General features: G+C 42.2%; 1 protein-coding gene and 1 pseudogene across 1 annotated transcript in view; both read left to right on the top strand.

Annotated features, from left to right (window-relative positions):
- SPON1 (spondin 1) overlaps positions 1 to 22565 on the top strand; it is a 313267-nt gene that overhangs the window by 228537 nt on the left and 62165 nt on the right. The window lies entirely within an intron of this gene.
- Positions 86 to 22565, top strand: part of LOC132657872 (pyruvate dehydrogenase E1 component subunit beta, mitochondrial-like) — a 61757-nt pseudogene continuing 39277 nt past the window's right edge.

Here is a 22565-nt window from a genome sequence, read left to right as displayed (position 1 = left end):
CTTACCTAATGTGTTTACTCCATCCGATTTTATTCTATTTTTATTGAAGTATAGTTTTATTTATAAGGTTTCAAGTATCAGCAGATTGATTCAGTTTATGTATGTATATATATATATATATATATATATGCTTTTTTTGTTTGTTTTTTTTATTTTTTTAATTTTAAAATCTTTAATTCTTACATGCATTCCCAAACATATATATATGCTTTTTTAGGGTCTTTTCCATTATAAGTTATTACAAGATACTGAATAAGTTCTCTGTGCTATATAGTAGGTCCTTGTTGTTTATTTTATATATAATAGTATGTATCTGTTAATCCCAAACTCATAATTTATGCCTTCCCTCTCTTCTTTGTTAACCATGAATTTATTTTCTATGTCTGTGGGTCTATTTCTATCTTATAAATAAGTTCATTTGTATCATTGTTTTAGAGTCTATGTGTAAGTGATATCATATGATATTTGCTTTTCTCTGTCTGGATTACCTGACTTAGTATTGTTGCAGGAAAGGAGACCCCTTCCAGGGCCCAAGTGTGGGCTCTTGTCCAACACTTGGAAATGAACCATCTGGGGAGACAAGCAAGAGACTCTGTTGTGAAGGGGCACCTTGGTGGAGAGCAGGGAGTAAGGGAACTCAGGAGAACTACTCTGCCACGTGGCTCACAGTCTCAGGTGCTGATGATGGAATTAGTTCCCAGCTTGTCTCTGGCCAGTCATCTTTCTTGGCCCATACTCTGCCTCAGGGTCCTTCCTGATGGTGCATGTATCTCTTAGCCATGGTGGATTTCAACAAGAAGGACTCAGGAAGGTTGGTCATCTCCCTCTCTTGGCCTCTCCCAAATTCTCCTGGTTGGTTTTTGGTGGCAGCACCATGTTCCTTACTGGGACCTCCTGTTGTGAGACACCTCAAGCAAGGGGACCTGCCCAGGGGTGGGTGGTTTGGGTCAACAGCTTCCCAATAGTATGGTAATCTCAAGGGCCATCCATGTTGCTGCAAATTGCATTCTTTCTTTCTTTTTATGGCTGCCGCTGCTGCTGCTAAGCCACTTCAGTCATGTCCGACTCTGTGTGACCCCATAGATGGCAGCCCAACAGGCTCCCCCATCCCTGGGATTCTCCAGGCAAGAACACTGGAGTGGGTTGCCATTTCCTTCTCCAATGCATGAAAGAGAAAAGTGAAAGTGAAGTCGCTCAGTCGTGTTTATGGCTGAGCAATATTCTATTGTACAAAATTCCATTGTACTTCATACTATTGTAATACTGAGGCTTTATAAGTTGGATAAATGTTAACAGATTTGTTTTAAAGATGATATGTATGAAAGCTAATAGACCAGGATCTAGCATGATAGGTTTGCCCAAGTTCATGTCCATTGAATTGGTGATGCCATTCAACCATCTCATCCTCTGTTGCCCTCTTCTCCTCCTGCCCTCAATCTTTCCCAGCATCAGGGTCTTTTCCAATGAGTCAGCTGTTCAAATCAGGTGGCCAAAGTACTGGAGCTTCAGCTTCAGTCCTTCCAATGAATATTCAGGGTTGATTTCCTGTAAGATTGATTGGTTTGATCTCCTTGCTGTCCAAGGGATTCTCAAGAGTCTTCTCCAGCACCACAATTCAAAAGCATCAATTCTTTGGCACTCTGCCTTCTCTATGGTCCAACTCTCACTTGGCAAATTCCAGGAGATAGGGACAGGGAGGCCTGGCATACTGCAGTCCATGGGGTCACAAAGAGTCAGACACGATTTAGCAACTGAATAACAACAAGCGTGATAGGTGCTTCGTGGATGTCTGCAAGATTGAAATCGAGTCTTGCCTAATCAAGTCCCCATACACATGGCTTTGCGTAAAGGTGGTATCTTCCATGCTGGTGTTCCTGGAAGGGGCCCCAGCACACTCCTGGGCACGGCTTTACAAGGTGGGCATGCTACAGCTCTAGCGCTCCTAGACACCAATGCAGTAATGTCAAGTCTCCATTTAAAGGCATCTGTTTTTTAAAGCTACTTTATGTAACTTTGTGTACACAAAGCCTGTTTTGAAATGAAATTATTTATTTGGTTATTTGCTACATTTGCCTTTTTTCACTTCTTTTGAAAGCTGAAACTTAGAGGAGAAAAGATGCTCTGTTTTAGTTGTAAAACTGTCACAAGCAAGGCAATAAAGAGATTTCCAAAAGGCAACAAGGAATCCAGCTAAAATTGGTCTCAGGACTTCAGTGAATTTTGTTTCAGTTTTCACACTTAATCAAATATCTCACTGATATCAGTAATGACTCTTCCAGCACAAAAACTCATAACAAAGTCTACTACTTTGTTGGGGTAGTGAAGGGGGGAAGGAAGGGTTCCTTTTATACAAATTTACTATGAACCTAAGTGTCAGCCCAGGGCTGGGCATGTGTGATCCAGAAATAAATAGTGCATAAGCTTGATCTGAAGGTAACAATTAGGTGAAAATATTCAGTCCATTTAGATATGTTAGGGAGGCATACAGGTGCCAGCTTTCCATATACCTCTTAGGGCAGGCAGGATAACTTTGTTCCCCCAATGTCTTCACAGTTACTTTGCTCTATACAAAAATTTCCTTCATAATAGCACTGCCCCAGCCAGGTGTTCAATCCAGATATCAAGTGGTCAATTCAAACCCCCTCCTCTCCTTCACACCCACAATAGCTGACAACGTTGGGACATGAAGCGAAGTGAAGTTGCTCAGTCGTGTCCAACTATTTGCCACCCCATGGACTGTAGCCTACCAGGCTTCTCAGTGCATGGAATGTTCCAGGCAACAGTACTGGAGTGGGTTGCCATTTCCTTCTCCAGGGGATCTTCCCAACCCAGGGATTGAACCTGGGTCTCCCACGTTGCAGGCAGACGCTTTACCATCTAAGCCACCAGGGAAGTCTCTACCTTCCCTGAACCTTGGGACAGGTTCTAAACAATAGTTCTAAATCCTGAACTATTTCTTGGATCCATCTCTCCCTCTCCTCTGCCTCTTCCCTGATTAGGGCCTCATCACTTCTACTACTACTATTGGACTACTGCAATAACCTCCCAGCTTCTCCCCTTCCTCCATCCTCACTTCTTGCCTCTTCTCATGCTCCCCTTGCCCCACTCTGAACCCTTGTAAGTCATGTTCCATACTTCTGCTAGAAAGAGCTTTTCTTTTTTTTTTTGAAATTTTTTAATGTGGACCATTTTTGAAGTCTTCATTGACTTTGTTACAATATTGCTTGTTTCGTGTTTTGTTTTTTGGCTGCCAGGCATGTGAGTTCTCAGCTCCCCAGCCAAGGATTGAACTTTCATCCCTTGCATTGGAAGGTGAAGTCTTAACCACTGGTCCACCAGGGAAGCCCTAAAAAGGGCTCTCTAAACATGGTTTTGATCGTGTCACTCTTTTGCTTAAATTCACCGCTGCTTTCCCATTATTCTCAGCAGTGATTGTTCACCTTTTTGTCCTGCTGGTGCATTTGCTCACATGCATGCAGGATTTTGAGGTCCATTTACTCAGCTAGGTTCTGGCTGATTGTCATCATGTCCATGGTAAGTTGACTCCCCCACCTTCAATGCTGCTAACCTCATCACTCTGGAGTGTTTGAGTTCCCTGTGGAGAATCTCTGGCGTACAGCATAAAACCTAAGGTCCCTGAACTTGCTTACATGTCTCTCCCTGGTCTGTCCTGTGCACATCTCAAGCCTCATTCCCTCCCAGTCACTCCATGTGCCCCGTGCACCAGCCTCCAAGCTGCTTACAACTCATCCTGCAACAGCTTGCCGCCCCTGTGCCTTTGCACACACTGCTCTCTTTTCCTTGAATTCTTTCCCCCACCTCGCATTACACAGTTAGCATCTTCAAGACACAGCTCAAGAACCACCACTTCCAGGAAGTCATCCATGCTTCATCCACACCCCTAGTCTTACATGTTCCTCCCCTAAGCCCATGCTTATCTCAAATTAATAGCACACTCAAGGGTATAACTTGCCTTGTGCACTAGAATATTAGCTTTTTGAGACCTGAGACTTTGCATTATTAATTTTTAAGACCTCAGCGCCTTGCATAGCGTTTTGCATCTTGGGAATCTGCCAATATTTGATGTTTGTGAAAGGAAGAGAAGAAGGAAGAAAAGGTGTAAAATTGGAGCTATAGTCATTTCCTTTCCATCAAAGCCATAGAAAAGAAAACATTTTTAGCATCCATTTAATAACTTCTATGAGGTTTTACTCTTGACTTCATGTATTTGAAAAGTCTTTATGAAAAAGATCTTTTGGCTGATTTTTTATTCTCACTTCTGGTGATTTGCTTTAAAGTTATATGAAGGATTCATGGAAATCTGTAGTGTTCCCAGATTCTGAAAGAGGGTACTCTACAGGATGGTGGCTGAGAGTGTGGGCTCTGAAATGAAACAAATCTGTGTTTGAATCCCTCGTGGCCACTTACTATCTGGCTTTGGCACCTCTGAGAAGTTACCCACCTTTTTGAAGTCTCAATTTCCTCATCTATCGAATGGGGATCATAAAACTACCAACTCCATACCATTAGTTTGAATTTTAAATGATATATATACAATTGAGTAAATACATATAAGGATTTAAGAAATGATTATTATTATAAGGACAAAATCTAATATACCCAGTATTAAGTTATGGCTTCATTAGTAGGTGACTATCACGTAATGAATTCTAATAAAGGAGAAACAACAAATTCACTGGGAACATAGATAATGAGATAATAGAGAAACTATTTTTTCTAATATGTTTAGCTCATTTTCTTATAATTAAGCTACAAGATTATTCCTCCACCTACAAAATGGATAAATTCTTCATTGGATTGATTTGTTTGAAAAGATAGCTTAAATGGAATGAATTTCCCTTAAATGTGATTTTCTCGCAAGATTAGATTCTAATATGAAATAATCCTAAATTGAGAGTTCTAATTGAACAGTGCAGGAATCAAGCATGAGGCAAAGATATCCTCCGTTCACAAATGTCAATCAATGAAGAGACGCCCATTGGGGTGTCGGAGGGCTCTCAGAACATCATGCAATGGAAATGATCATAAATGACATTGACTGAGTGTCTGCTGTGTGTCAGGCAGCCCAGCCGCCTTGAAGCCTCATGCCTGCACCAGATGCAGATTTTCCATTCACAGTGAGGGAATTCTCTAGCCAGCAAGCCAGCACTCCCATCTGCTCTCTGGAGCATCCTTTTCTCGGGATGTGAGGACCTGCACAGCAGCCTCTGTCATCAGCGTGCCTCCCAGCAAAGGGAGGGAGGAAGTCTCCAAGCCTCCGTCATTCAGACAGGGTGAGGCTTGTGAAGCTTGGGAAGCCATTTGCCTCACGTCCTTTCTTCAGAAAGTCCTTCTCTCCCTTTCCCCAGGCACCTTTTAGATTTTCTTCCGAGTGCATATTACTCTCTGAAATGATACTGTACCTTGGTTTATTGTTTTGTGCAGCTTCCATGAGCACAAGGACTTTTCTGTCCTATTCCTTGCACCCCTTTCATGCCTAGGACAGTATGTGGGCCAGAGCTGTGCTCAGAGCCTCTGTCGTGAATGAAAATAAGGAAGAAGGGTGGGAAAGGAGGGGGATGACATCGTCTAGTGGTGAGGATTCTCACGCCCCCAGAGCCGGGTGCATGCTTGCCCAGGCTGGAGCACACTGTACTGAGGTCCGTCTCCGGGACTGTTTGTCAAGTTGATGCAGCGGCCCCCGCCCCCACAACTTCCCCCATGGCCCTCGGCTAATCTGTTCTCCCTTTTGAGCCAAACTCACTGATTAGCCTTCAGTTTCTTTGACTTTCAATCATGCGGGATCCTGTTCTTCCTGCTTAACCCTTAGGGAAACATCCATCTTTCACCACGATTTCTGCAGGTGGCTAATATCATCGATTATTTGACTCATTCAGCTCTCAGAGGGTAATCTTTCCTTTAATGCAAGTTTCAAGGCCATCTCACCGTGGGCTCCGCCATATCACTGATTACACCGGGCAGAGTCAAGCAGAGGTGTTGGCACTGCTCTCTACTGACTCATCTGGACGCTGCGGTGCCGTCACTCTCTGCTGTGTTCATGCTAAGTGTCTCTAATCAGCCTCGATCTACCCTTCAGCACAGCAAAAAGATAAATGCCAGACTACAGGAGACAAATTACCCGGAAACTCTCCTCATTCACTCCGCCGGGGCCCAAGAACTCCTGATTAGGAGGTTGTTCTCTGACTCCTTAGAATGAATCCAAAATCAGAAGGTAGTGGTTATATATCTCCGCAAGAGAAGAAGACCAAAAAATGTTTTTGTTTGACACAGCAGCAATGGAGACAAGACCATGCTTCTCTTTTATGAAACTTCTGAGAGTAATTCATTGAGAGCTTGACATTTAATATCACCTAATCACCTCTCCAGCAAGATATTTGCTTTGGCTCTGTCACCCCCCACATACAGGCACATAGCTGCTGGCACTTGCTGGGTCTTGCCGTTAGTTGGGCTGCTTTTAATACCCAAGGCAGGATTTGGCAAGAAGCAGCGGCACCTGCTTTATTGAAAGGCATCGTCATATTTTATCCTCTGAAAGAGAAACGTGTGATGTAAACGTCCTTAAGAGATGATGACCATACAACCAGATGTCCCGTCCAAAAAGCACTGTGCCAAACACCCAGTCACTCACAGTCACCCAGAATGGAGGCAGCAGATGGAGAATTTGAGTTTTTAAAGAAAACAAATTTGTAAACCCCTAAGCCTGCTCCCAGCCAACATAAACCCAGGTCCTTTTAGAGTGCCCGCTGGCTCAAAGAAGAGATTCACACCTCAGAGAGGGCTGGGGAAGAAAGAGATGTTCGGCTCCCTTGTTGCCCAGATTCTAAGAATGAATGTGAAATTCACTACCTCAGCCCAGAGATTTTTATAAAAAAGAAAAGATTGGCCAGAATGTGCAAGGTCCAGCAACACATTACTCTTGAGTCCCTGGCATCAAGGAGGCATTAATATAGAGGACTTTTCTCTCCACTTTTCAAAAATTGGAGCAGTCACTCCAGCAATATAGCAAGGAAGCCCAAAATCCATAATGCTTAGCAGCTCAGATACAAAGACAATGAAATCAGAAATCCAAGGTTGTTACTGCCAAGGGCTTATCTTCAGTATGATAGCAGTCTGTTAAATTTCTCATAGCTCAACTCTGCCCAATCTGATTGAGTCATTCCCTGTCTGAAATTCTTGTGTGTCTCCTATGGTCTACAGCTGTGATTTTATAATTGCTTTGTGGGGCATCAAGTTAAGGCTTGGGGGTCTGAGAGGCAGGGGTGTGGTTCTTGGTCCCAAGCCTTCTGCTCTATCAGAGTTCTTCTTTCATCTGTTCTGCAAGGTAGACTTCGCTTCCAAGTAGGACTTTCAACAAAGAGTCTTGTGAATTAGAAACAAAGTTTGAAAAGCCTAGAAGCTACCTGCAATGCAGGAGACCCAGGTTTAATCCCTGGATCAGGAAGATCCCTGGGGAGGGAAATGGCAACCTGCTCCAGTATTCTTGCCTGGGGAATCCCATGGATTTCCTAAAGGAGCCTGGCAGGCTACAGTTCGTGGGGTCACAGGAAGTCAGACACAAGTGAGGGACTAACACTTTAGAGGATAAAATTAGGCAAATCCTCAGTGTTCTGTATCCTATCTACCTCTTAGACATCCCCCCAGGGCACACTTATCTCCCAGTCACTCCTGGCAAGGTTCCTTTCTCTTCCTTTGTCAAGACTCCCTTCTGTGACCTCTGCCAGGATTTTTCTCCCTTCTCTCCTCTCTGCCAGGTAGGTCTGTACTCTTGTTTAAAGGCTCGGTTCAAATTTTGCCTTTGGAGCGCTACTCTTCCTGCATTCTCAGCAATCAGCCCTATTCTCACAGTTGTTTGCCTATGTGCTGACTGAGGCACATGGAATAATGATGTGTGTCTGAATCTTGGACCAGTCTTTACACTCATGGGAAACAGAGTCCGGGTGTGATTTCTTTCTTCCTCTGTCTTCCTCTGGGGCTTGGCATACAGTGGGAGCTTGATAAATATTTGATGGATGGAGGCGTACCTTTGTAACTCACCACTAGATAGCAGCTTGGCATTTTCCCAAACAGCTCTATTCAGAAGGAATTCAAAGATACAGAGCCAGAGCCACAATCTATAACCAATTCAAGGAACTCTGCGTTAACAAAGATCATGACTTCCTTTAAGTGCTTCTGTTTGGATCTGAATTTCTTTTCTGTAAAAATAATGATTACAAGAACATCAACAGAAATTTTGTACAGTCGTCCCGAGCTGAAGGCTCACAGACAATAACGGTCTCTTAAATATGCTAAAGAAAGTCCAGTGCTTTGGCCACCTCATGCGAAGAGTTGACTCATTGGAAAAGACTCTGATGCTGGGAGGGATCAGGGGCAGGAGGAGAAGGGGACGACCAAGGATGAGATGGCTGGACGGCATCACGGACTCGATGGACGTGAGTCTGAGTGAACTCCGGGAGTTGGTGATGGACAGGGAGGCCTGGCGTGCTGCGATTCACGGGGTCGGGAAGAGTCGGACACGACTGCGCGACTGACCTGGACTGAAATATGCATAGTGTGGCCCTACTAATCGTCTGAGTCATTTTCCCACTTAATATCCTTCTGCAGCTTCCTGCTGCTCAGGGCTTTCAAACTCCTCCATGAGCACCCCTGAGGGAGAGGTCTCCATGGAGTCTGGCTGGAAGAGCTGCGGCCCTGGGCCCCACACACTTTGCTGCAATCAAAGAGGTCCCTTAAAATCTAAGTGTCTAAGTGTTTCGTGTTTCAGTTTTGGTTGCTTTTTTTTTTTTTCCTCTGAATGCCTTTGACTGAGCCTCTTTTCAGTTCACCGTTGTTCCTATCACTTAGTATTTTGTCTATTATCTTCATCTGCCTTATCCCAGTTGTCATTTGAGTTTACAACTCAAAACTCACCCCCAAACCAGTCCTGTAACAGCTGTGTTCATTTTTATGAACTCCTTTCCAGGTCTGGAGCACATTCATCCTTGTTTTTATGCAGTTGCAGTCATGTTGCACACACCATTTTCTATTTCCTCTCCTCACTTAACACAAGACCATAAGTATTTTTCCACCATGCAAGATACATCTTTTATAGTTACCATTTTAAGTAAAAAAATTTTAAGTTGATTGATTCTAATTTACTCAAGTCTTCCATTACTTCAAACAACTTTTTACTTTATACTCTTAGAAATAATGCTGCATTGACTATCCTCCGACCCATGAATTTTCTGGAAATAAACATGCTCATGTTGATTTTAGCAAGTTCCTTATATGTTTCTGATTGTACTATTTTGAAGCAAATATTTTCTCAATATGCTCTTTTTCTTTCATTTCTTGTGTCTTTATGATTAAAATATGTTAAACATTAATCAGTTGAATCTTTTGATCTCTTCCACTGGTATTTCTCCTGTTGCTTCAAGCCTTTGAAAGGTCTTCATAGTTCATTTTTTATAGTTCCCAAGAGCTGTTGCAACCTTGGGTCTTCTTTCATTTGGTTGTTCTACGGATTAAAAAATAAATATTGACTCACTCATTTGAGCGTATTTTGTACATGTTTAGATATAAATGATATTTAAATAACTTCTGCCTTAATTCATCATATATCAAATTGTCAGAAATACATAGGGGTTTTTTTTTCCTTTGTAATATATATAGAATTTATAGTGCTAGTCATCTCCAATTAGAGGTCTTCATTCTCAAAGTATCCTCTCACATTCTTTCCATTTTATTTGCCTAAAAAGTGGTAAAATCATTTTGCCAAAGTCTGAGAAAAGTAGTGATTTTGATTTAAATTGTGTTGTCTTTGTGCTTAAGTCATTGCATGCATTCTTAGCATCTTATATTCTATATCATTGTACACGTATGATTTCTAGCTGTTTACTGCTTGTGTATAATAATGCAGTGTACAGAGTATATAGTAATATATTGCATATAATAATGCTACTGATTTTTTATTTGAAAATCAAATCTGTCCCCTTTCTAAACTTTATTTAGTTCCAAGTCTACAGCAAAGTCTTTATAAATATTTTTCTCTTCTTTTCCAGCAGTTATTGTTCTTTATAATTTTTGCAATTGGTCTAATTACTTTTCATGGTAGTAGTATTCTTGATTTGGGCCTATCTTTGAAAGAAGAGCTTTTAGTATCATTCCATTACTGGTGCATGATTTTAAATAGGTATGCTTATCAAGTTAAGGTAGTGATTTTATTTTACTCAAAATAAAGGTTTTCTCAGTCTCTCTTTGGATATATATTGAGATGAGTTGTATTATCTAATGTTAATAGATTTTCTTCTACTGATTTTTTTCCTGCATCCCTAGAGTAACCTTAAGATCAAATTAATCAAGTAGAATACATTAGCTCAAGTCCAGACTCATCAGTGTTTTGATACAGTTAGCACAGCTTGTAAATCATCTGTTTTTTAGGAGTTTAAAGGAATTCATTAAGTCTGGTTGCCATGCTTTTGGGGGGTATTGTGAAATTTTTTTTGAAATTTCCTTCTCTGTTACTGATTTAATAGAGTTTCCTACCTCATTATTTCACTTGGGGTATTTCATACTTGTGTTATAAAATATCACCAAAATATTGAGGCTTGTGGGCTTCCCAGGTGGCTCAGATGATAAAGACTGTGCCTGCCATGCGGGAGACCTGGGTTCCATCCCTGGGTTGGGAAGAGCTCCTGCAGAAGGAAATGGCAACCCACTCTAGTATTCTTCCCTGGAGATTCCATGGACAGAGGAGCCTGGTGAGCTACAGTCCATGGGGTCGCAAAGAGTCAACCATGACTGAGCAACTAACACACACACACACACTGAGTCTTTTAGTCAATTAGCTTGTAATTAGGCATAGTATTCCCATGTAAGTAGTTTGATCTTTTTGTATTTCGCATGTAAGATCAGACCTGAACTCTCATCAGTTTTCACCACTAATATAGTTCTGTGTTTGTCCCTCTAATTTAACTTCTGACGTCATTTTCCCTGTAAGTAGGTGTCAGGTTACTCACCTCTCAGGTTGCTCTTAGGATTACAGATAATATATGTAAAGTTCATAGCACAGTGCCTGTCCTCAATAATTAGAAGATATAACATGTTCTCTTTTCTATATATTGTCTCCTTTCTCTTTTGTTCCAAACTATATTTGCATGGGCTATTTTTCAGAGTCTCTTCAGTATTTTCAGAAGCAGCCCATAAGCACTGAAGGTTTTTTAAAACAAAACACAACAAAACAAAACACCAGCTCTGGTCCCTGGGTATCTGAGCTGGGGTTTAAGGCCAGCTCAGTAGAAGAAGGGCCAGTGCTGTGGGAAATGACATAGTTGATAAGGGGCCAGCTGGACCCTGCGTGCTGAGTGGGTGTGGAGGTGCAGGCCTTATATTCAGAGTCAGTGAACATGGGCTCCAAAGCCGAGGAGAGGCCCTTTCAAGGGCTCTGGGGAGTAGGAAATTGACCAACGGAGCCCCAATTGTCCTGCTGCAGCATCCAACCCCTCAGGGCCTGGAAACAGACGCTGACAAACACTCTGACCCAGACTAAACCCAGCTTTTGAATAGGACCACAAAACAGGCTTTGTTCATCCTTCTGAAATGAAGCCCAATTATGTTTGATTAATAAATGAAACTCTGTGTCCAAATAAGAGAGGCACTGTAGGGAAATGATCAGAAATCACTTTGTGCAAAAAGGCCCATAAAGTTTTCGGAGGGCATTCATTTGCCTGAAGCTGTTTTCTAAGACAGAAATTTTCAGCCTCCGAATCCCTCTCTTGTTTCCTATCCTCTTTTTTCTTAAATATGTTTAACTCTTCTGCTTAAGATTTATCTTGGCACCTTGGTGATGAATTTCTATGTTTATTCTGTCATTTAGAAAAAATGTACTACTAAAAAAACATTGCTAATCTGTTTATATATGTCAACACACACACACACACACACAAAAGCCAAAAGGTTGACAATAGTAATTAAAAGAAATTTATTAATCACTTTCTAAGTACAAAGTACTGTGACATAGGCTATGAGGGAAGAATTAAGGAATAATCCCTGCCTTCAGAAGTCCTTCCATCCAGTTGAGGAAATGGCCAAATAATTGACTGGCTATAATGCAATGGAAATTGAAATAAATGCTATCATTAGGTTATAAGCCACATTCTGGAAGAGCGCAGACCCATTGGATGGATCTGCAAGGATTTCATGATCAGGTTGTGTTTAGATTGGATTTTGGAGCATAAATAGGCTTCCTAGGAGCAGATGTTACCTCAGATACTTTTAGGAGAGCCTCCCAATGCACCCATGCCCCAGATGTCAGCAAACACAAGCAGCTATCCTGAGCTATTCTGCTGGCCACATATGTGCACACAAGCATACAAACACATGTCTGATTCACCTGTGTTGGCTTGCCTATCCCTCATTGCATTTTCCAGTCCCAAGTCCTCTCTCCTAGATGGCCTCTGGCCCTTCTCAATATGACGAATTCCAAAGTTTGGCTTAAAGCTAATCTTTTTGACGTTTTTGTTCTGTGCTCTTCCTTGAGTTTTAGCTTTGTCTTCCTTGTTGTCTTGAGGGAAGAAATGTCAACTCCAATCCTCTCCCCTTAGAGCCCCAATCCCTAGCCAGACCAGCCTTACGCTGAGGAAGATGCTGGAAGAACTCCCTTCATTACCATCCAGGAGTCATGGGGGTAGAGTCCAGCTTCTCCTTCACTCTCTGGCCCCAGGTGAGATGAAGGGAGAGGAAGGGGAAGCACGTGAGATGGTATGCCGTGGAATCCCATCTTCTCTGCCAATCACCAGGCTGGAATAACTGGAGGTTGTACATTAAGTTCTAAGAGAACCTCAGAAGACTACCTCAGGATAAATCAGTCATGGTGGTTGAACCCTTGCATCATTCCCAACCAGCAATTTTATTAAAGAAGTCAGAGTATAGTTTCAAGCCTAGCCAAATCCTCTTGTCCCCGTAATAAACTCCTTCTCAGAGTTAGGATATGGGGGAATATGTTTTTTTAGAATGCCATCACCGATGAGTAACAAAACTTAACTGGGGGTGGCTTAAACAATATGGATCTATCAGTTCAGTTCAGTCGCTCAGTCATGTCTGACTCTTTGCAACCCCATGAATCGCAGCATGCCAGGCATCCCTGTCCAACACCAACTCCCGGAGTTCACTCAGACTCACGTCCATCGAGTCAGTGATGCCATCCAGCCATCTCATCCTCTGTTGTTCCCTTCTCCTCCTGCCCCCAATCCCCCCCAGCATCAGAGTCTTTTCCAATGAGTCAGCTCTTTGCAAGAGGTGGCCAAAGTACTGGAGTTTCAGCTTTAGCATCATTTCTTCCAAAGAAATCCCAGGGCTGATCTCCTTCAGAATGGACTGGTTGGATCTCCTTGTAGTCCAAGGGACTCTCAAGAGTCTTCTCCAACACCACAGTTCAAAAGCATCAATTCTTCGGCGCTCAGCCTTCTTCACAGTCCAACTCTCACATCCATACATGACTACTGGAAAAACCATAGCCTTGACTAGGCGGACTTTAGTCGGCAAAATAATGTCTCTGCTTTTGAATATGCTGTCTAGGTTGGTCATAACTTTCCTTCCAAGGAGTAAGCGTCTTTTAATTTCATGGCTGCAGTCACCATCTGCAGTGATTTTGGAGCCCCCAAAAATAAAGTCTGACACTGTTTCTACTGTTTCCCCATCTATTTGCCATGAAGTGATAGGACCGGATGCCACGATCTTCGTTTTCTGAATGTTGAGGTTTAAGCCAACTTTTTCACTCTCCTCTTTCACTTTCATCAAGAGGCTTTTTAGTTCCTCTTCACTTTCTGCCATAAGGATGGTGTCATCTGCATATCTGAGGTTATTGATATTTCTCCCGGCAATCTTGATTCCGGCTTGTGTTTCTTCCAGCCCAGCGTTTCTCATGATGTACTCTGCATATAAGTTAAACAAGCAGAGTAGTATCTCACTAAGTGAGGGGGCTTCCCAGGTGGCACTAGCGGTAAAGAATCTGCCTACCAATGCAGGAGACGCAGGAGACGCAAGTTTGATCCCTGGGGCAGGAAGATCCCCTGGAATAGGAAATGGTACCTCACTCCAGTATTTTTGCTCAGAAAATTCCATGGGCAGAGGAGCCTGGTGGGCTACAGTCCATGGGCTTCAAAGAGTCAGACACGACCGAGCGCACACACGCACAGCATACTAAGTGAGAAATCAGGAGACAGGCAGTAAAACAGGTTCATCAATGTCATCAGAGACTAGGACACTTACATCTTTCCACTCTGCCATTTTTTTAATTACAGTATAGTTAATTTATGATATTATATAAGTTTCAGGTGCACAACATAGTGATTCACAATTTTTAAAGCCAGTACCCTACTTATAGTTATTATAAAATCTTGACTATATTCCCTGTACTGTACAATATATCCTTGTAGTACAACAGAGTAGTTTGTACCTATTATTGCCTACCCCTCTATTGCCCCTCCCCTTTCCCTCTTTCCACTGGTAACCGCTAGTTTGTTGTCTATATTTGTGAACCTGTTTCTGTTTTATTATATTCACTAGTTTGTTTTATTTTCTTAGATTCTCCGTATAAGTGACGACATATAGTATTTGTCTTTCTCTAACATTTCACTAAGCATAATACCCTCCAAGTCCACCCATGTTATTGAAAATGGCAAAACTTCATATGTATATATATAAATAAAATTGTATATGTGAAAGTGTTAGTCGCTCAGTCGTGTCTGAGTCTTTGCAGTCCCATAGACTATAGCCCACCAGGCTCCTCTGTCCATGGAATCCTAGAGGCAAGAATACTGGAGTGGGTAGCCATTCTCTTCTCCAGGGGATCTTTCCAACCCAGGGTCTCCCACATTGCAGGCAGATTCTTTCAAATATAGTGGTATATATGTAACATATATATATATATATATATATATATATATATAGAGAGAGAGAGAGAGAGAGTATATACATATATATATGCACTTACCACACATCTCCTGCTTGACCACATCCAGTTTACCTTGATTCATGGACCTAACATGAATGTGATGGATGTGGTCAAGCAAGAGATGGTGAGAATAAACATCAACATCTTAGGAAGCAGTGAACTAAAATGGACTGGAATGGGTGAATTTAATTCAAATGACCATTATATCTACTACTGTAGGCAAGAATCCCATAGAAGAAATGGAGTAGCCCTCGTAGTCAACAAGAGTCAGAAATGCAGTACTTGGGTACAACCTCAAAAATGACAGAATGATCTTGGTTCATTTCTAAGGCAAGCCATTCAACATCACAGCAATCCAAGTCTATGCCCCTACCACCAATACTGAAGAAGCTGATCAGTTCTATGAAGACCTAGAAAACCTCCTAGAACTAACACCAAAAAAAAAAAAAAAAAAGTTCTATTCATTGTTGGGGATTGGAATGCAAAAGTAGAAAATCAAGAGATACCTGGAGAAACAGGCAAGTTTGGCCTTGGAGAACAAAATGAAGCAGGGCAAAGGCTGACTGAATTCTACCAAGAGAATGCACCGGTCATAGCAAATACCCTTTTTCAACAACACAAGAGATGACTTTACACATGGACTTCACCAAACGGCCAATACTGAAATCAAATTGATTACATTCTTTGTAGCTGAAGATGGAGAAGCTGTATACAATCAGCAAAAAAAAAAAAAAGGACCTGAACCTGACTATGGCTCAGATCATCAGCTTCTCACAACAAAATTCAAGTTTAAACTAAAGAAAGCAGGGAAAACCACTGTGCCAGCCAGGTACGACTTAAATCATATCCCCTATGAACATGCTGCTGCTGCTGCTAAGTCGCTTCAGTCGTGTCCAACCCTGTGCGACCCCATAGACGGCAGCCCACCAGGCTCCCACGTCCCTGGGATTCGCCAGGCAAGAACACTGGAGTGGGTTGCCATTTCCTTCTCCAATGCATGAAAGTGAAAAGTGAAAGGGAAGTCGCTCAGTCGTGTCTGACTCTTAGCAACCCCATGGACCGCAGCCTACCAGGCTCCTCTGTCCATGGGATTTTCTAGGCAAGAGTACTGGAGTGGGGTGCCACTGAGGTAATTAATAGATTCAAGGGTTAGAACTTGTAAATAGTATGCCTGAAGAATTATGGATGGAGGCCCATAATGTGTACAGGAGGCAGCGAACAAAACCATCCCAAAGAAAAAGAAAAGCAAGAAGGCAAAGTGGTTATCTGAGGAAGCCTTACAAATAGCTAAAGAAAGAAGAGAAGCAAAAAGCAAGGGAGAAAGGGAAAGATATATCCAACTAAATGCAGATTTCCAAAGAACAGCATGGAGAGACAAGAAGTCCTTCCTCAACGAACAGTGTATAAAACTAGAAGAAAACAACAGAAGGGGAAAGACGAGAGATCTTTTCTGGAAAATTGGAGATAGCAAGGGAACATTTTGCCTAAAGATCGGTACAATAAAGACAAAAAACAGTAGGGACCAAGTAGATGCTGAAGAGATCAAGAAGAGATGGAAAGTATACATGGAAGAACTGTACAAAAAAGATCTAAATGAACCAGATTACTACGATGGTGTGGTCAGCCACCCAGAGCCAGATATTCTGGAGAGCAAAGTCAAACTGGCCTTAGAAAGCACAGCTGTTAATAAAGCTAGTAGGTGCGATAAAATTTCAGTAGAACTATTCAAAACCCTGAAGGATGATGCCGTCAAGGTGCTGCATTCAATATGTCAGCAAATCTGGAAGACCCAGCAGTGGTCACAAGACTGGAAAAGGTCAATCTTCACCCTAATTCCCAAGAAGGACAGTACTAAAGAATGTGCTAGCATCGGACAATCACACTCATCTTCCATGCTAGTAAGGTCAGGCCTAAAATCTTGCATGCTAGGCTTCAGCATGATGCAAACCAACAAAATCCATATGTCTAAACTGGGTTTAGAAAAGGAAGAGGAACCAGCGATCAAATTGCCAAGATTCCCTGGATCATAGAGAAAGCTAGGGAATTCCAGAAAAACATCTACCTCTGTTTAATCTACTAGGCCAAAATCTTTGGCTCTGGGGGTCATAGTAAATTGTGGCAAGCTCTTAAAGAGATGGGAATACTAGACTGTCTTATGTATCTCCTGAGAAAACTGTATGTAGGTCAAGAAGCAACAGTCAGAACCCTGTATGAACAACTGATTGGTGCAAGATTAAGAAAGGAGTACAGCAGGGCTGTCTGCTGTCACTCTGTTTAATCTATACACTGAGCGCATCATGAGAAATGCCAGGCTGGATAAGTTGCATGCTGGAATCAAGATAGGTGGGAGAAACATTAACAACCTCAGTACACAGATGATACCACTCTAATGGCAGAAAGTGAAGAGAAACTAAAGAGCCTCTTGATGAGGCTGAAGGAGGAGAGTGAAAGAGCCAGCTTAAAACTAAATATTAAAAAAACAAAAAACTAAGATTATGACATCTAGCCCCATTACTTCATGGCAAATAGAGGGGGGAAATGTGTAAGTAGTGACAGATTCTCCTCTTCTTGGGCTCTAAACTCACTGCAGGTGGTGACTGCAGCCATGAAATCAGAAGACATTCGCTTCTTGGCAGGAAAGCTATGACAAACCTAGCTAGTGTGTTGAAGAGCAAAGACATTGCTCTGCTCACAAAGGCCCGTATAGTCAAGGCTTGGTCTTCCCAGTGGTCACATGGTTTTGAGACCTGGACCATAAAGAAGGTGGAGCACCAAAGAATTGATACCTTCAAACTGTGGTTCTGGAAAAGACTCCTGAGAATCCCTTGGACTGCAAGGAGATCAAACCATTCAATCTGAAGGAAAATCAACTGTGAATACTCATGGGATGTACTGATGCTAAAGCTGAAACTCCAGTATTTTGCTCTCTGATACAACACCTGACTCTTTGGAAAAGTCACTGATGCTGGGAAAGATTGAGGGCAGAAGGAGAAGAGGATATCAGGATGAGATGGCTGGATGGCATCACCAGTGCAGTGGACATGAACTTGGGCAAACTTTGGGAGATGGTGAGGGACAGAGAGGCCTGGTATACTGCCGTCCATGGGGTCACAAAGAGTCGGACACAACTGGGTGACTGAACAACAACCACACCATGTCCATTCATCTGTTGATGGACACTTAGATTGCTTCCATATCTTGATTATTATAAATAATTCCATTTTTAAAGTGTCACCAATGGCTCTCTTCACAGCCACAAGGTCAGTATAGCAGTTCCACACATAGTCTTCCTCATGACAACCTGGCTAATTTCTTCTGCTCAGAGTACTCTTTATCAGGTTATTCATAATTTTCAGTCAACAGATAGGCTGGTCTAAAGAGTCTAAGACGGTACCCTGCATATGTCTGGGACCTTGGAGGGGATTTTGGAAGCCTGAGACTGTCAACTACAGTGCCTATACATGGCCTCCAGAGTGGTGGTCTCAGGGAATCAAACCTCTTATATGATTAGTTAGGGTTTCCAAAAGAGTGTTCCAAAAGACAGAAAGTAGAAGCTGCCTGTTTCTTAAGGCGTGGGCTCAGAAACTGGCCAAAGACATCACAAATATCCCTATATTCAAGAGGAGGGGAGCAGACCCCCACATCTTATGTAATGGGAACAGTGGAAAACTGATGGTCACCTTGGGTCCACACATAAGATAAAACCTAAGCTGTTGTAATAAAGAGACCAAAGATATGCAGATTTAAATCAGATAGAAGTTTCCTTCCCTTGCACATTACAGTCACAATGATGAGTAACACAACATTGGTGGTCTGTTTCCACCAAGCTCTGCACATGGCTCCCACATCTGGGTCCAAGACAGGTGCTCTAGTTGTTACTTCTTCCCAAGCAGCAGGAAATGAAGAAGGGAATGAAAACAGAGGGCAAACAGCTTCTTTTAAAAGATGATCCAGTTCAGTTTGTGGCCAATTACCTGTGTCTAGTACTTCTGGTTACCTTGTTGAATTTCCCCCCCTCCAGGGCTCTGATTAGATACCTTCTAGGAAGTTTATTTTAGAAGAGAATTCAGTCCTGTTCTTTCTATTCCTGATAGAAAGGTGTAGCCTGGGATTCCCGTGAACTCAAGGTCATATAGGTAGCCAATTAGAGGTAACTCTAGCCAATCTAACATTGATGTGAGCTCAATGAGTCAAGACATGTGTATTCTACTGGTATGACAATTTAGCAGCTATTTTTTGTCTTCATTGGGATTGGAGGATGAATTGGCCATAGGGAAGCGTTAACAACTTTCACTCACTAAGTTTCAAATGATAGTAACCAGGCTATTAGTTTACTGCACTCTGAGATCTCTATGATGAGAAAAGCGGCGCTACAAAACCACATGGCCCTTGGCACCCTTGCAGCATCTCAGGGGGGTACCTCTTCTATAATTCAAACTGAATGCTGCGTTTTCATACCTGATGAATCCTGTAATGTAACACACATGGTGAACCATATGAGAAATCAGATTTCCTCCTTAAGTGACCCATTCCCTAGTCCTGATGGTCTTTTCAAAAAACTGGTTTGGTGTGGGAGGCTCACAGCTGAAATATTTACTTAGAATTCCACTAATGTTATTAACTATATTGTTTGTAGTTTACCTGTTTTACAAGATTATTGTCTTATTACCAAGTGTATGACTGAGCCTCAAATGGAAACAATGATAACTAGACTTGAAGCTGTTGATCAAATGTACAGCTCAATACGTGATCAATGATTGTATTAGTGTGACTCCAGATACGGGAAGATGCAATGAGAGTGAATATTTTCCTGGACCACAACTAGAAGACAGGTATCCAGAGATTTTTGACTATGAAGACCTCGTCCATTAATAGCACATTGAATGGCCCATCAGCAGAAACCTTCTTCAGAACTGGGAATGAGCCTTCCTAGCAACTTGGGACAAAATGATCATGAAATGCCTCCCCAAGTACGGCAGAATTTATGACCACAAGGGGGCCCTGTCGACTACAAACTGGCACTTAGAGCATTGCCAGGGACGGAACAAGGGCATTTGCCGTCTGCCTCTGTGGAGACTGAACCCTGTACTGCTGTGCCTGTTGATCTTCAACACCCCTTGAGGGAGTTCAGGGTGGAGACAGGCACTCTGTGCTCCAGGGAATCTGGTGGGACAGGTATTTAGACAGTTGGATATTTTCAGAAACAGATTTTATGATCCCTACAGGGAAGCCTGACAGGCTACAGTCCATGGGGTAGAAAAGAGTTGGACACAACTGAGCAACTAACACTTTCATTTTCAATCCTTGCATCTCCTAACATCTAGAAACGTACTAAATCCCTTCATGATGACATCAGATCTTCATGGCGACCAGAAAACCTCTTGTAAAGTAAGCGTTTGATTTCATTGAATTCCCCTTCACTGAAGTCTTATATATTGACCTTACCCCATTGCCTTTATGGAGCAGTTTCTCAGAGCCATCTGAGGTGCTGCCTCATGGGCTGCAGTCCTCATTTTGCCCCAGATAAAACTTAACCTGCAAAAAAATTTTAAAAAGTGATCCAAAAGTTTGTATCACATTGGCTAAATGTTAGCCACATGGCCACACCTGACTGCGAGTTATTATCATATGGAAGACAGGGCATGAGTATTGGTTGGTTCTTTCAACTCAAGTAGAAATAGGTGATGGTGGATGAGATTCAGCTCTAAATAATAAAGTTAATATCTGGAGGTGGCTTATGAATCAGTCCTATGAGCACAGTGTGGTGTTTAGTTGCTCACTCATGTCCAACTCTTTGCGACCCCATGGGCTGTAACCCACCAGGCTTCTCTGTTCATGGGATTTCTGAGGCAAGAATACTGGAGTATTTTCCTTCTCCAGAAGATCTTCCCAACCCAGGGATTGAACCCAAGTCTCCTGAATCTCCTGCATTGGCAGGTGGATTCTTTACTGCTGAGCCACCAAGGAAGTCCATATGTGCAGAGGGTCCTCTTATCTAACCTGGGTAGTAAGTCATAGGAAACTTTGAACACACTGTAAGAATTGAGCCACTCATCCAAGCAGAAGCAAATAACGTGCAGAGACTACCCCTATGAGGAGTGGCTGTGTACATGAATCTAGAAATTGCCTAGAAATGGTAGTTATCAGTTGGGCTTGCTTGGTGGTGAGCCCTGTTCTTTAGAAATATCTGATGTGGCATTCTGCTCAACTTCACAGAGACTACAGAAGAATTAGTTGACAAGAAATGAACTAAGTAGCTCACTAAACAGTTTATCAACCATAAATATGAAGCAGATCTAACTAGTGCTAAAGTCATTCCTATGAGGCTGCCTCTCCACAACTCCATCCAACCAACCAACCCCACCTTCCTAGAGTATTGGTAAAGCACTCCCTAGGGGAAGGGGACATGTGTCCGGCGTGTTCACTGGGGCTGCTTCTGCCTCCTTCCTGCTTCTGAGCAACTCACAGATCCACTTTTGCATCCTACAAAGCAGGTGGATGATTCTCTTGTTTGTATCAGAGCTGATGCTTCTGTGGGAAGAGATCTCAGTTTCTGCCCACAGTGCTCAAGTGCTCATTTCTGCCAGCACCACCACCTATTTCATAAGACTGAAAGTTTCTGTCTGCTTATATATTGTGCTTCTGAAAATAACTTTTATTTAACAAAATGTGTTCCATTAGTTTTAAAAGAGGATTGATGGCTGCTGGCTTAGGAGGGTCCTTGGGCTCAGGGCACTGCCAGCTCACAGTCTCTCAAATATTTTCACAACTATTTTCAGGAAGGAAATAAATGGTCTTGTCACTGTCTCTTGTGGTACAATTATAATAATATATTTGAGGATGTATTTGAAATGGAATAAGGGTATTATGACTCTAGAATTCACTTATTTATAGTCAAATCTGTTAAGTTTCTATATATTAAAAAAAGGAAGAAAAAACATTTCTCTAGTTAAGAGGGAGAATAAACTGACAGAAAAACATGGGTTCTCCACTCAAAAATGCTGAGGTTTAAATCTCATCCCTGCCACTTATTAGTTCTGTAACCCTAGGCAAATATTGAGATCTATGTTTCCCTTTTCTCGTGTATAACAGAATGATATAGTATAATTTCTGCAATATAGTGCTATTATGAGGGTTAAGTTAGCTAGTGTCTGTAAAGTGCTAAGCACAGGGCCTAATACCATTCATAACTTCCATTTATTCTTATGTGACAGGTATTATCTAGGTCAGTGGTTGGCCCTTGGGCACGTGTTAGAAATGCAGATTCTCCCCAGGCCCCACCCCAAACCCACTGAGCCAGAAATTTGGGGGACAGTGGTCCAGCAGTCTGTTTTAACAAGCCCCCTAGTGACTCTAACACACACTACAGCTTGCAAACCCCTAGCCTAGATGTTCAAGAAATGGAAAATGTGATATTTCTCATCCACATTGCACTACAGCTAGTAATTTGTGCTGAAACACACAGACATGCCCTCTTTGGTTTTGTTTGATGATAGCCCCAGAGTCTTCCTGACTTAGTCCCATCTGTGACATGTATGGCTCTCAGAACCATTCCTTACAAGGAGATGGAAAGTAGTACTTGGGAAAGCCAATTATTTGACACCCTCCTCCCTCC

The sequence above is a fragment of the Ovis aries genome, chromosome 15, assembly GCF_016772045.2.
Source record: "Ovis aries strain OAR_USU_Benz2616 breed Rambouillet chromosome 15, ARS-UI_Ramb_v3.0, whole genome shotgun sequence".
Classification (NCBI taxonomy): domain Eukaryota; kingdom Metazoa; phylum Chordata; class Mammalia; order Artiodactyla; family Bovidae; genus Ovis; species Ovis aries.
The sequence above is the reverse complement of the archived record's forward strand: the minus strand, read 5'-3'. Positions and strand labels throughout refer to the sequence as shown.